Consider the following 14,771-nt stretch of genomic DNA (forward strand, 5'->3'; position numbering starts at 1 on the left):
GAAATAGAGGAGGAGACGAAGCCTGGTTGTTTTAATTATTTTTATGTCAAGAAGGGAGAATTATCTAGCACTGTAACAGCAGTGACTGTGACTGTTTAGTGCTACAAAATGCAGCTGATGTGAAGAAAATGCTGCGCTGGGTTTATTGAAAAAAGGGAAAAGTTATGTACCGAAACTTAAACAGTTAACTAAAACATGCAAGCTACCAGATAAGGGCCGGTTAATTATGAAGAAGAAAAAGGGCAAGTTAGAAGATAAAGGATTGTTACAAATAGCTTTGGCTTGGAACGGAACAGCAGAGAATTTAGAAAATGCAGACAATAAGGGAAAGACGCTATGTTATGTGTATTACAAAGATACTGCTCTCTGATAATGGCGGCGTAATGAATTGTTGGGAATGTTCTAATTGTGGCCAGCAGAATTCCTGTCAAAAGATTATTGTGTTGCATGTCACGTACCCCGTCCAGGAGGCCCATCCCTCGCTACTACCCAAGCCACTCCTACTGCCCCATCCTCATCTGTTATACCTATGTCCGCCCAAAGTTCCAACCCTTCCTGCAGCGGCCATGTTGCTACACCCATTGCATCACCTCTGGCCTCTGACCAGATGTCCCTTTGGTGGTGGCCATCTTGGTGCACCCCTCCTGTAGTGTGCTTCCTTCTGGTGGCGGCCATCTTGGCACACCCGGAATACAGGCAGCAATACACACTACACCCGGAATGTGTATGAGGAAGATCATCATGATCAGTGTGTGACAGAGCATTAGTCGCCAATATGTATGAGAGTGGGGTTGACTTCTGTCAAGCCCTTAAAATATGGGCTCAGGAAGTAGGCTGATCAATCCACTACACTCAATAGCACATATTTATGTCCACTTTTGACATTAGGGCTAAAATATTGTGATGTCTGGTTTACAGTAATTGATTTAGCAAACGTTTTTTTTTTTTTTAGCATTCCACTACACAAAGACTGTCAGTTTCTGTTTGCATTTACATATCAGGGAAGGCAATTGACTTGGATGGTGATGCCGCAGGGTGCGCAGAATAGCCCTAATCAGTTTGCAAAGAACATGTCTAGCTGTCTGCTGCCGTGGCAGCAGGACAACTCTGAGTTAGTACTTTTACAATACGTGGATGATCTTCTTTTGTGTGCCCCCACGGAGCAAATGTCTATCAGGGCCAATGTTAGCCTCCTCAAGCATCTAGCAGAACTGAATTGTTGAGTCTCAGCCTCGAAACTTCAGTTTTGCCTCGGTCAAGTGGTCTTCTTAGACCACTGCCTTACTCAGGGTGCCAGACATCTCACAGAAGAAAGGAAGACGCCCATCTACCTGCTACCATTCCCAAAAGATCCCATAGCGCTGCAACGGTTCCTCGGACTATGTACATATTGCAGACAATGGATCCCAGACGCCTCACGTCTGAAGCAGCCCTTATATGAAGCATTAAAAGAAGACACTCTGGCTGATGTAAACAACAAGGACCACCAAGAACTGCTGCAACAAGCCTTTGAGCAACTAAAGTCAAGGATAATGACAGCCCCTGCCCTTGGACATCCAGAATGTGCTCAACCTTTCCATTTGTATGTCTCTGAGACAGGAGGACATGTAGCCGGGGTACTCACACAGAGACATTGTACAAAGTAGCGCCCGGTCGGTTATTACTCAGCGCATCTGGACCCGGTAGCCAGGGACTCCCCCAGCTGTCTATGAGCGGTTCACACCACACAGCAACCTAAACATCTGTCTACACAGAGACACCTGTGGCTGCAGTGTTCGTTGATTTTGCCAGAAAATGTGAAATTACACCGGTGTACCACCATCAACTCAGCCACCCTGCTGCCTGCACCTGAAGGAGAGGGGAGAGAGGCTCCACCGCATGACTGTCTGGAACAAATTACTGCGGCGTCAACTCCACTTGTTCTAGTGGGGGAAGTACCCTTGGATGATCCAGAACTTACGTTATATACGGATGGATCCAGATATGTTGACACCTCTGGCAGGTTTCATACTGAATACTGGATATGCTGTCACAACTGAAGATACATTGGTAGAGGCTGCAACCTTACCACCGCCAAGAAGCTGGTCTCTGAAGTTGTTCGCCGGTATGGAGTCCCAGAAGTTATCGAAAGTGATCAAGGACCATCCTTTTCCTCATGCGTATATCAAGAAATACTTACCATGATCGGATCAACAGTGGCGTTACCTACTCCTTACCATCCACAGTCAAGTGGCAAGGTGGAGAGATTGAATGGCACACTGAAAGGGCAATTGACCAAAATGATGCAGGAGACTACGGCCCAGTGGCCTGAGCTCCTTCCCATTGCACTGTATCACATACCCCCATAGGGAAACACAAACTGTCACCCTATGAGATACTATTTGGGTCACAACCAGCTATAGCTAGATTTACCCCGCAACAATTATCAGAAGAAACAGATCATGTTGTGCAATATGTGATTCAGCTTGCCAAAGCACTAACTAACACCCATGCGTTAGTATCATCTTCTATTCCAGATCCAGCTGATGCAGAAGGTAGTCATACCCTCAAACCTGGAGATTATATGTATGTGAAGAGGCATGTTCGGAAACACGGACTAGAACCACTGTATGACGGACCATACCAAGTGCTCCTGACAACCCCAACAGCAGAAAACCTGCCAGTCATCAGAGAGCAAGGAGGACACTGTCAACCAACATCCAGTGCTACTATACATGGACCTCCCAGATGTAACCAGCATTGAGGACCTGGACGACAAGGGAATGATGACCTTTACCCGCATGCCCCAACCTACCTCACGTCTGAAGATCTGAGCTTTATGATTATATCAACGGACAAGGGGGGATGGACATGCCGTGACAGCCTCGATTGGTAACAAGGGCACTAATTGATACTGAGAGATAGAGGAGCACCACTAATTAGGTCAAATATATATGGGTGCTCACCATGCCAACAAACAACCACGGAACCAGAATAAAAAAGGATGGCATATAATAGAGAGGGAGCACACCGAATTATCTATGCAAAAAAGTACAAATTTATTTATTTACAAGCATGTGGACACTTGCAACGTTAAGCATAGGTTACGGAGGGAGACAGGGCTTTTGGAGTCTAAGTCCAGGATTAGCCGCACTGAGCATGCCCGTGACCTGGCAGATCGTGATTGGTGGTTTGGCACTCACCTGACCCGGTGACCTGGCACCGCCTGATTGGTCCACGGGTGGCATCACCAATGGCGCGTCGGTGGGCAGGGCTTAGTCTTTAAAAGGCCCACCCACAAACATGGTGGCGCGCTCTGATCATTGAGCAAGTGTTGCTGTGTGTGGACGACTGTGTTCCACGTAGTTTCTACAGGCAAGATTAGTGAAAGTAGGTAGGCTAGTGAAAGTAGGCAGGTAGCTGCGTCTAGCAGTCTGGCTCTACCAAAGGGGACGCCTAACACCCCGAGCAGCCTGCAGACGTCCTGTCCACGGTTTCGCCTGTCAGCCACGTGGAGTAGTACCCTTCAGTCCGGTGGCACGCCGGCTGGAGGACGTGTACCCGTCGGCGTAGTCACACAACCATCCTAGCGCCGCCACTGTAGTCCCTGTGCTGTAACAGGACTACAGATAGTTTCCCGGTCGCACATCTCCCGTGCTGTTAACGGAGATAGAGCGAACCGCTATACCCGTTCCTGTGTGCAGTAACATGGAAGGGTTTATCATTTAAGTTGGTTGCTTTACTTTCCACCCGGAAAGTGTTCGGCAGCAGTCCACCAGGCTGCATCGCGGACCCCGGGGTCGGTTGCGTTCCATTATATTTAAGTTGTTTGCAACCGCCATCCTAACAGAGGGTCTCATGAAAAAATGTTCCCATTATTAGGAAGTGGGTCTCCCATAGTGTTTGCCTATGCAGTTTATGCAAGGGTTGCCAAAAATTGGGAGGCACTCCAATGCCCCTTGGAAGAGACGTAGAGGGCCTCATGAAAAAATGTTTCCAGTATTAGGAAGTGGGTCTCCCATAGTGTTGAGCTATGCAGTGAATGCAAGGGCTGCCAAAAATTGGGAGGCACTCCAATGCCCCTTGGAAGAGACATGGAGGAGGGTCTCATAAAAAAATGTTCCCATTAGAAAGGAGCGGGCCTCCTTTACTTGTAATGCCCATGCAATAAGTGTATGATCTGACAAACATTTACCCCTGGGGGGTATACATGAACATACTGTATAAAAAATTTTTTTTACAGGCATCATAAACACCATTTAAAACAATTATGTGGGTGTTGCATCATGGACCACGGTCACCCTGGTGATATAGTGGTGGAGGATGAGGAGAAGGAGGAGGACAAGAGCAAATAGCAAAAAACAGGAAGTGTATACCCATGTCTGGGTGTGAAAAGATGCATGGGAATACACTTCTCAAGAAAAGACACTGGATTTGAGTTTGTTACGCTGCTATTATTCGGCGGTGTTGAGAAGTCTGGCCCAATCCAGCCCTTGTTCATTTTTATAAGAGTCAGCCTGTCAGCATTTTCAGTTGACAGGCGGGTGCACTTATGAGTTATAATTCCACCAGCGGCACTAAAAACCCGCTCTGATAAAATGCTGGCGGCAGGGCAGGCCAGGACCTCCAAGGCATAGAGAGCCAGTTCATTCCACGTATCCAGAGGGATCACGAGGACGTTGGTACAGTCGGTAAGGTACTCCCTCAGCATCTTCCCAAACTTTGCACTCCTTGTGAGAGTACCCCGCGCCTCAGGGCTTGTGCGATGGGAGGGGCTGAGAAAATTCTCCCAGAACTTTGACAGTGTTCCCCTGCCTCGGCTGGATTGAAGTTGTGTCTCTCTTGCCTGTACTCCTTGGTTGTCCAACGAAGTGTGACCTCTGCCACCAGCGTTTTCAGATGGGAATTTTTTTAATAGTTCCGCAACAAGGGCCAGACTACTAACAGGCAAGACTTCCGTGTCCTCACCAAGAGGATGACTGACCATGCTCTCCTCCTCCTCCTCCTCTCTGTCCTCTGGCCATCCACGCCGAACAGACGGTATGACAGCTGTGCAGGTAGTACCCTTTATAGAGCATGAAACTAGCTCCTGTTCTTCCTCCTCCTCCTCTTCTTCATTGTTCCCCAATCCACGTTGGGATGCGATGAGGCTGGGCTGTGTGTAATCACCCTGTATGGTTCCTTGCTTCATCTCATTGTGCTCCGCCTGCAATGCATCGTCTTTAATTGAGAGCAGAGAGCATTTCAGAAGACAGAGAAGCGAGATGGTGACGCTAATTATGGCGTCATTGCCGCTCACCATCTTGGTGGAGTCCTCAAAGTTTTGGAGGATGGTACATATGTCTGACATCCATGTCCACTCCTGAGGTCTTATGTGCGGAGTCTGAACTGAATACCGATGGCCTTCTTGATGCTGGTACTCAACAACTGCTCTCTTCTGCTCACAAATCCTTCCCAACATCTGCAGTGTAGAGTTCCAATGCATGGGGACATCACACACCAGTCTGTTAGCCGGAAGCTGCAAACGCTGCTGAAACACTGCAAGGGTGGCGGAAGCTGTAGGTGACTTCCTAAAATGGGCACACAGGTGGCATACTTTAACAAGCAGATTCGGCAGCTCCGGGTAGCATTTGAGAAACCGCTGAACCACGAGGTTAAGCACATGAGCCAGGCATGATACATGTGTGAGCTCGCCTCGCCTCAGAGCCGCCACCAGGTTCTGGCCATAGTCACACACGATCATTCCTGGCTGTAGGTTCAGCGGTCTGAGCCACACATCTGCCTGCTCTTTCAGAGCTGTCCACAACTCTTCAGCATTGTGGGGTTTATCACCTGAGCATATTAGCTTCAGCACAGCCTGTTGCCGCTTGGCCGAGGCAGTGCTGCAGTGCATCCAGCTTGTGACTGATGTGGTCATTTCGGAGATGGAGGAGGAGGAGGCTGAGGAGGAGGAGGTGCAGGAGCTGTAGACCGTGGGGGCAACCCTGATTGACCTAAGGCTCGCAATCCCTGGCGTCGGGAGAACTTGTTCCGTCCCAAGGTCCGACTGGGTCCCGGCTTCCACTATGTTAACCCAGTGTGCCGTCAGAGAGATGTACCGTCCCTGCCCACAAGCACTTGTCCACATGTCCGTGGTTGGGTGGACTTTCCCGGTAACTGCTTTTTTGAGGGCACGGCTAATGTTTTGGGACACGTGCTTGTGTAATGCTGGAACGGCACACCGGGAGAAATAGTGGCGGCTGGGGACCGAGTACCGAGGGATGGCTACCGCCATCAGGATGCGGAATGCTTCCGTCTCCATGAGCCTAAAAGGCAACATTTTGAACGCAAGTAGTCGTGAAATGTGAGAATTTAGTAGTGTGGCCTGTGCGGCATTGGCTGCGTATTTGCGCTTGCGTTCCAAGGACTAGGGTATGGACAACTGAACACTGCGCTGGGACAAGGACGTGGACGTGCTTCCTGATGCTGCTACTTGAGAGTGTGCAACGACAGGGGCAGGGCAGGAGGCATCTTCACATGCACCATGGACAGGGGATTGGATTGCATCCACAACAGCGGAAGAAGCAGTGGTGCCACCCGTAGACACTGTTCCTAGACCCTGTGGTTCGGCCCACAAAGTCGGGTGCTTTGCTGCCATGTGCCTGATCATGCTGATGGTGGTCAGGCTGGTCGTTTTGCACCCCTGCTGATGCTGGCCTGGCAGGTGGTGCAAATGGCCTTTTTGGGGTTATCGGTAGAGTCTTTAAAAAACAACCAGACTCGGAAAGACCTAACAGTTGAACTGGCAACTTGGTCACTGGGAACGGTTGCCTGCCTTCTGTCTGCGGCCACCACACTGCTTCTTCCTGCCTGTTGGGGTGCTCTCCCCCCCCCCCCCCCGTGTGCTGCTGTCCTCGCTCTGCATGTCCTCCAGCCAGGTTGGGTCAGTTACTATATCATCCACCACCTCGTCTTCCACTTCCGCACCCTGGTCCTCCTCCTGACTTTCTGGCAATTGTGTCTCGTCATCGTCCACCTCTTGTGACACTTTCCCACCGTCTCCTTCATGTGACCGTGGCTGCTCTCTTATCTCCGGCACTCGGCATGGTGGGAGGAAGGAGGATTAGGGTGAGGAATATGCGGTCCAGACTCACGGCTACTGAGACTTGACCGTGTGGAAGACAGGGTGGTGGTGGTGGCTAAGTGACTGGAAGCATTATCCGCTATCCAACCAACAACCTTTTGACACTGCTCTGGGTTCAATAGTGGTGTGCTGCAGTCCCCTAGGAATTGGGACAGGAAGGTCTGGAGAGAAGATGTGCGTGTTTGTTGTGGCACAATTTCAGCTTGCCCACGGTCTTGTCCTCGGCCTCTACATGTGCCATCACCATCACGTCCAGTTCTCCGTCCTTTGCCACATGCCTTGCCCATTTTAAATGGAGGACAATATCTTCCACGCTTAATACAAATGACTGAATTTGGAGCGAAGTTATATGTGATCCGTGTGACGGAGAAATCACAGTTTTAAATACCTGGCCTGTAGGTAACTATTTTGAACAGCAAACTGGTGTCAATTGCTTCACTGACACTCTGAAACAAATTTTTAATGGAGGTTAGAAATGGCAGTATTTTCTGAAAACGTATATGTGATCCGTGTGACGGAGAAAACACAGTTATAAAAACCTGGCCTGTAGGTAACTATTTTGAACAGCAAACCAGTGTCAAAAACTTCACTGACACAGTGAAAAAAATTGAATGGAGGCCAAAAATGGCAGTATTTTCTGAAAACGTATATGTGATCCGTGACACTGAGAAAACACGGTTTTTAATAGCTGGATTTTTAGCGCAGTAATATGGAAAGGACCAGGCTGTATTCTGCAGTGCCAACAAGCAAATGGCGCAGAAAAACGGTGTTCTCTGGATTGGTTTTTAAGCAAATAATGAGGATTAAGATCCAAAAAAAAGTATTCCTGGCCCCTGAGACCTGGGCCTTTGTCTAGAAATATCTAATAGCAGCAGAAGTCAGAACTGGAATGGAGCCTCTTGTGCTATATGCACTGCAGTCTGCTATATACACTGCCTGCCTATATACACTGCCTGCCTGATATCTCTGCAGATGGATTAGTCCTCAGAAGGGCTGTTTGTTAAGATGGATATGTGTAATGTACGGGTTTTCTCCCTACACTACCTAATACACAACCAAATCTCTCCCTAGCTCAGCAGCACCTCTCCCTACTCTGCCTGATTCTGGAGTGACTGTGACGAGCACAGCGGAGCCAGGTCTGATATAGACTTGATGACGCTGAGCAGCCAGTCAATCACTGTAGTGCTACAACCACCATGGCTGCGGCATTACAGTGAGTGGCAGGCAATCCCTGCATGTTGATTGGCGCTCTAAAGAGTGCCAAACATGCAGAGAGGGGACCCGAGCATCCGCCCGAGCATCTCGCAAGTACTCGGCGAGCTCCGAGCATCTCGAGTACTGAGATGCTCGGGCGAGTACCGAGTACTTGCGAGTATGCTCTCTCATCACTACTAACAAACTTTACTTCCTCGCCATCATCAAAACCTGGCTCACCCCCTCTGACACGACCTCTCCAGCTGCACTTTCATACGGTGTATTCCACCTTTCCCACACCCCCCACCCCATAGGCAAACATGGTGGAGGATTTGGTTTTCTCCTGTCAGATACAGTACCTGCGCCTTCACCCAAATCCCACTGCCACCCTCTGTTAGTCTCCCTTCTTTTGAGGTGCACTGTATGTGCATATACCCCCCCTCCAACCTCCAACTGGTTGTCATTTACCACCCCCAAGGGCCAACCACCACTTTCTTCAACCACTGCACCACCTGGCTACTAAACTTCCTTTCCGCTGATATCCCCACTATCATCAAGGGTGACTTCAACATCCCCATTGACATTTCCCACTCTTCCATCTCTAAGCTTCTATCTCTCACTTCCTTCTTCGGCCTTGCTCAATGGTCTTCTGCAGCCACTCACAAAGATGGCCACACACTGGACCTCATCTTCACCCGCCTCTGTTCCCTATCTAACCTCTCTAACTCACCTCTCCCTCTTTCTGACAACAACCTTCTTACATTCTCTTTCCTCTCCTCTCCAGGTGCACAATCCCCACAAAATTGCACACCCTCGCAGAAATCTCAAACACCTTGACCTTCACTCACTCTCTGAATTCCTCCTCCCTCTTTCAGACATAAGTGTCTTGCGCGATGCAGATGTTGCTGCCTCTTTTTATATTGCAACAGCTGCAGCTCTCGATTTGGTTGCCTCTCACACAATCAATAGGAAACCCTGGCACACCAACCTGACTAAAGAACTGCGACGGGCCTCCAGGGTTGCTGATCGAAGATGGAAAATATCCCACTCCAATCAAGTTCCCTCTTCTCTCCAATAGAGATGAGCGAGCCTAAATAGAGATGAGCGAATGTTTCGGTTTGGATTACGATAGTCGAATTTGCAATATTTGCCGATTTATTAGTGGAATATTCACCGATCATTACCAAACGCCATAGGATTCAATGGGGGGGCATAAACAAACGAATACACAACACCTTCAAATGGACCCAAAAGCTGCCAAAACACATCAAATTAGGGGTAGACATCAGGAAAGTGCCATCAATTGACCCAAAGTACAAGTACTATAATTATTATTATTACAGCGACATTTATTCAGTGGTGCTTTACACATGAAAAGGGGTCAACAACTGGTACAAGAGGATAGAGGACTCTGCCTGCGAGGGCACACAAGCAATATACAAGAATGGGTGAAGATACAGTAGGTCAGGGTACAGCTAGTCGTGCAGCGGTATGCTGGAGCTCAGGGTTACCTCAGATTGTACGCTTGTCAGAAGAAGTGGGTCTTCAGCTTCCTTTTCAAGGTTTCCATAGTAGGTGAGAGTCTGATGTGTTGGGGTACAGAGTTACACAGTAGGGGAGATGCACAGGACAAATCAGCTGAGAGCCTAAATGAAGGTAAGCTTCAAGGAGCTCACAACTGAGCAGATTAACCCTTGTGTGACACCCCAGGGGTCTGGTTGCCACAGTGATAGAGATATTACGTCTGAGAGCAGGTGGGAGGTCTCTTGGTCAGGGATCCTATGCATGCCACACCTCCTGCCCAGTCCTGGGAGGGGAAGAACTTCCCCTATATAAACCCGGGGCTGAAGCAGGGTTAGGAGTCAAGGAGAGTAGAGACAAGAAACAGTCATAGGAAGAAACAGCAGGAGCTCAGTGGGAGCAATACTACTACGAGTCAGGGGCTGGCAGCTGCAGAGCTCGCCCTGACTGAGAGGCTTTCTTACCGGACCCGGCGTCCGAGGCTGTGGGGACTAACTCTTATCCAGCAGCAGAAGCCGACCGGCAGGGGATTTCAGGTCCTCAGGCCCAGAAACCCGAAGGCACGGTCACACGCGTGGGACCAGCACCGCCATCGTGGAGCGGAAGCCATTAGAAGGCCCCGAGTCACCGGCCATACGGGTGAGCACCACACGGTACACTCAGGGACGTGGGCTACTTATATCCGCTTCTAGCAAGGTAGCCAGAATAGTACAGTCAGTTTGGGAGGCCTACAACTCCGCCTGGCCAGGGGAGATCCCATCTGCTCAAGGACTGACCAGGCCCCGTTCGCTAGCAAGTACTCCGGGAAGGTCTATCGTTGTTACCAGTAAAGACCCTGAATTACACCGCACCGTCTCTGAGTGGTTCCTGCTACCCCCATCTTCCACGTCGGCTGCCCTGAGGCCATACCCCTCCCGTTGGGGGTTATACTATCACGCTGCACAATTCTACACCGGCCTCAGCGGTCTGCCCTGCAGCGGCAGCTCCATAGCTGCAAATCAACGGGTGGCGTAGTCGACACTCAAATAACATCTATCAAGACTGCCACACACTGAGTTTGACTCCCTGGGCACGGACCGGGTCCCCGCCACTCAGAGACTACAACCCTCATCTGATCCGGTTCCGGGTAAGCCCCCGTGCGCGAGACGCTGCGCGACACAGCAGGCCCAGGGGCGCGTCAACTTTGGCGTAGTCGGCAGGATCTCGTGCCCGCAACCACCGGGTACTGCGTGCCTGAAAAAGAGACTTTTAAAACTTACCATCCGTGAAGTTTTCCCGCCATCCGGCGCCATCTTCAGCCTTCTTCCCGCCATCCGAGAAGATTCCCGCCATCCGGCGCCATCTTCAGCCTTCTTCCCGCCATCCGTGAGGTTTTCCCGCCGTTGGACGCCATCTTGAAGACGCCGCGCGGGAAGAAGAGGGGCGTGGACTTCGAAAGCGCGCGAGAACTGAAGCCCCGCCTCACGTCCGGACGTTGCGTAAGGTCCTGGAAGGAGCCCAGCAGACGCCGACGTCACCGGAGCGCGACGGAAGGTCCTCAACCCTGACGATCTACTGCGGAGCCGCGGCCTACGGAACAGGATCATCGCAAGGTAGGCCACGGTCCACTAGGGGGGAGGAAGATGTCAGATACGGAGGAGAGCTTCACTGCCTCAACCCCCGCCAGCGCCACCGCTGCTGCAGTTATGCCCTTCACCATGCCCTATATCCCGGGAGCAGCTTGGCTACCCCAGTACTCAGGGGAGTCACATACCCTGCATGACTTTAGAGAAAAGCTGGATAGCCTCTTCCAGGTGTACCCCCTCACAGAAGAGCAAAAAGTGAGCATCCTGGTGGCCCAACTAACCGGGGCAGCTAAAAGGGAAGTAAAATCCTGGCCACCTGGGAGGAAGACTGTCGCAGGGATACTAACCCGGCTGAAGGATACCTTTGATACCCGCACCTCAGCCGAGATTAAGCTTAGATTCTACGGGTGCAAGCAGCGAGCGCATGAGAGTATAAGGGACTATGCACTAAACCTACAAGAGGCCCTGAGGGCCATTAAGCAGACCGACCCTGATGGAGTGGGAAACGAGGACAGGTTGTTGACTGAACAATTTATAGAGGGACTGTATTGTAATGCCCACCGAACCCAGTTGCGGGCGATGGCCTTACAGGATCCCCATCTGGGCTTTGCACAGTTCAAGGACAGAGCCATCCGGGTGCTCCGAGAACCGGCACCGGGTGGCGTTATGACCCACAGGCGCCCAGCTATTACTTACCACCAGGAGACGGCGCCCTTGTCGGCAGGGCCTGTGGGGACTGATGCGCAGGCTTTGGACAATGACCCGGCTCCAGACCTACACCATCAGGTCCAAGAGCTAGCTAAGAGCGTTGCTGCGCTAACCCGAACTGTGCAGTCTTTACAGGTTTCCACCCCAGGGAAGATCCAGCTGGCATCCGGACCGGAGAACATCCCGTGGCATCGACCAAGGAGGACCCCACCGGCCAGAGGAAGACCCAGTGACCGATACAGCGAGGACGGACGACCCATCTGCCGCCGCTGCAATCAACCCGGACATATGGCAAGGTACTGTTCTTTAAACGGGCACAACCTGGGGTAGAGGGCCAACCCCCAGGAAAAAGATCACCAGGCCCATCGAACTGGCGCGACAGATATGTGGGAGGACGTCCAGTCTTGCCTGTGGTACTGGATGGCATTCCCATGAGTGCCCTACTGGACACCGGGTCACAGGTCACCACCATCCCGTACGTGCTCTTTAAGCAGTACTGGAATGACTCGGATATTACCCGCTACCCTGACGACGACTTGAGTATCATCGCCAGCAATGGCCAGCCCGTGCCACAGATCGGATTTAGAGAAGTGACCATCAAAATCGGTAGAGTCGAACTGGCAGCACAGGGACTGATCATTGTAGATATTGACAAACATGAGAGTCACCCAAAAATAACTCTAGGAACTAATGTAATTGAAAATTGTCTTGCAGAGGTGATTTTCCTTTTACAGCAGGTTGCCAAGAACGCCAGCTCCGGCGAGCAGCGGGTGCTCCAGAAAGAGATCCGGGCACTGATGCGACGGCAACAGGTGGAACTCTCCGGCGGTGAGATTGGTAGCGTAAGAATGTGTGACCCTTTTCCTATTGCCATGCCCCCAAAAAGTGAAATAATGATTTGGTGCCGGGCAGCTATTGGTCTGAGAGGTAGGGATTACCAGGCAATGGTAGAACCAGTTTACTCAGACAGTAGGCCCACCATTTTGACAGCACGGGGGGTGGTTGATGTACGCCATGGGAGGGTGCCCGTTCGCATAATAAATATCGGGGAGAGGGAAGTGTACCTGCCCCGGTATGCCACGCTAGCCAAATTATATACCATTAACCAAAATTCTATACAATCTGTGGAACCCTTGCCTCCATCTCACCCGGAGGAAGGTAACGGCTCTAAGAAAAACATGGAGGACTGGTGTCAGCAACTACATCTGGGTACTGACTCCACTCCCTCACACCAGAAACAAGGAGTCTATCGGGTGGTTCAGGAGTACGAGAGAGTGTTCAGTAAACACCCGTTAGACTTCGGGCGAGTCAAGGGGGTAGAACACCACATCCCCACGGGAGACCATCCTCCTATAAAAGAGAGGTATCGACCCGTACCCCCTGCCCACTACCAACACGCCAAGGGGATGCTTAGAGACATGAAGGAGGCTGGGGTGATCAGGGATAGCTGTAGCCCCTGGGCAGCTCCACTAGTCTTAGTCAGAAAAAAAGACAACACCATGAGGATGTGTGTAGATTACCGGAAAATCAACCGTATCACACACAAGGATGCGTACCCCTTACCAAGGATAGAGGAGTCATTGGCTGCTTTAAGATCTGCTAACTTCTTCTCTACCTTGGATCTCACTAGCGGGAACTGGCAGGTTCCCGTAGCAGAGGCGGACCGGGAGAAGACCGCATTCACCACCCCGATGGGACTTAGCGAGTTCACCTGCATGCCGTTCGGACTCTGCAACGCACCAGGAACCTTCCAACGACTAATGGAGTGTTGTCTGGGCCACAGAAACTTCGAGACGGTCCTGTTGTACCTGGACGATGTCATCGTATATTCCAAGACGTATGAGGACCACCTGAAACACCTGGCGGAAGTGTTCGAAGCTCTGGCGAGTTACGGCCTAAAGGTGAAACCCTCCAAGTGTCACCTCCTGAAACCAAAGGTGCAGTACCTGGGACACGTGGTGAGCGCTGACGGAGTGGCTCCCGACCCTGATAAGATCACCGCAATTAAGGAATGGCCAAGCCCCTCCAGCGTAAAAGAAGTGCGGCAGTTCCTCGGGTTGGTAGGCTACTACCGAAGGTTTATTCCCGGTTTCACCAAAAAGGCAGCACCTATGCAGGACCTCCTGATAGGCCAGTCCCGGAAGGCCAAGAACCAGAAGCCGCCCTTCAAATGGGAGGAGCTGGAAGAAGAGTCCTTCCGCCAGCTGAAGATGGCCCTCACGGGGGACGAAATCCTGGCGTACCCGGATTATAGCCAGCCCTTTATCCTCTACACCGACGCCAGTAACATCGGGCTAGGAGCCATACTGTCCCAGATCCAGCAGGGGAAGGAACGAGTAATCGCCTACGCCAGCCGAAAACTGCGACCCACCGAAAGGAACCCCGAGAATTACAGCTCATTTAAGCTAGAGTTCCTGGCCGTAGTATGGGCAGTCACCGAGCGCTTTAAGCATTATCTCGCTTCTTCCCGGTTCACCGTGTACACGGATAACAACCCGTTGACACACCTGGACACGGCAAGACTCGGTGCCCTGGAGCAGAGGTGGATGGCCCGTCTGTCCAACTACGAGTTCACAATCAAATACCGGGCCGGACGCTCCAATACCAACGCGGATGCCCTGTCCTGGATGCCCAACCTGCCGGACGAAGGAGAAGATCCGGAGGGACTGGAAGAAGTTGAA

Source organism: Phyllobates terribilis, unplaced genomic scaffold (genome assembly GCF_046119375.1).
Source record: "Phyllobates terribilis strain yellow unplaced genomic scaffold, ASM4611937v1 Scaffold_12__6_contigs__length_324123572, whole genome shotgun sequence".
Taxonomy (NCBI): Eukaryota; Metazoa; Chordata; class Amphibia; order Anura; family Dendrobatidae; genus Phyllobates; species Phyllobates terribilis.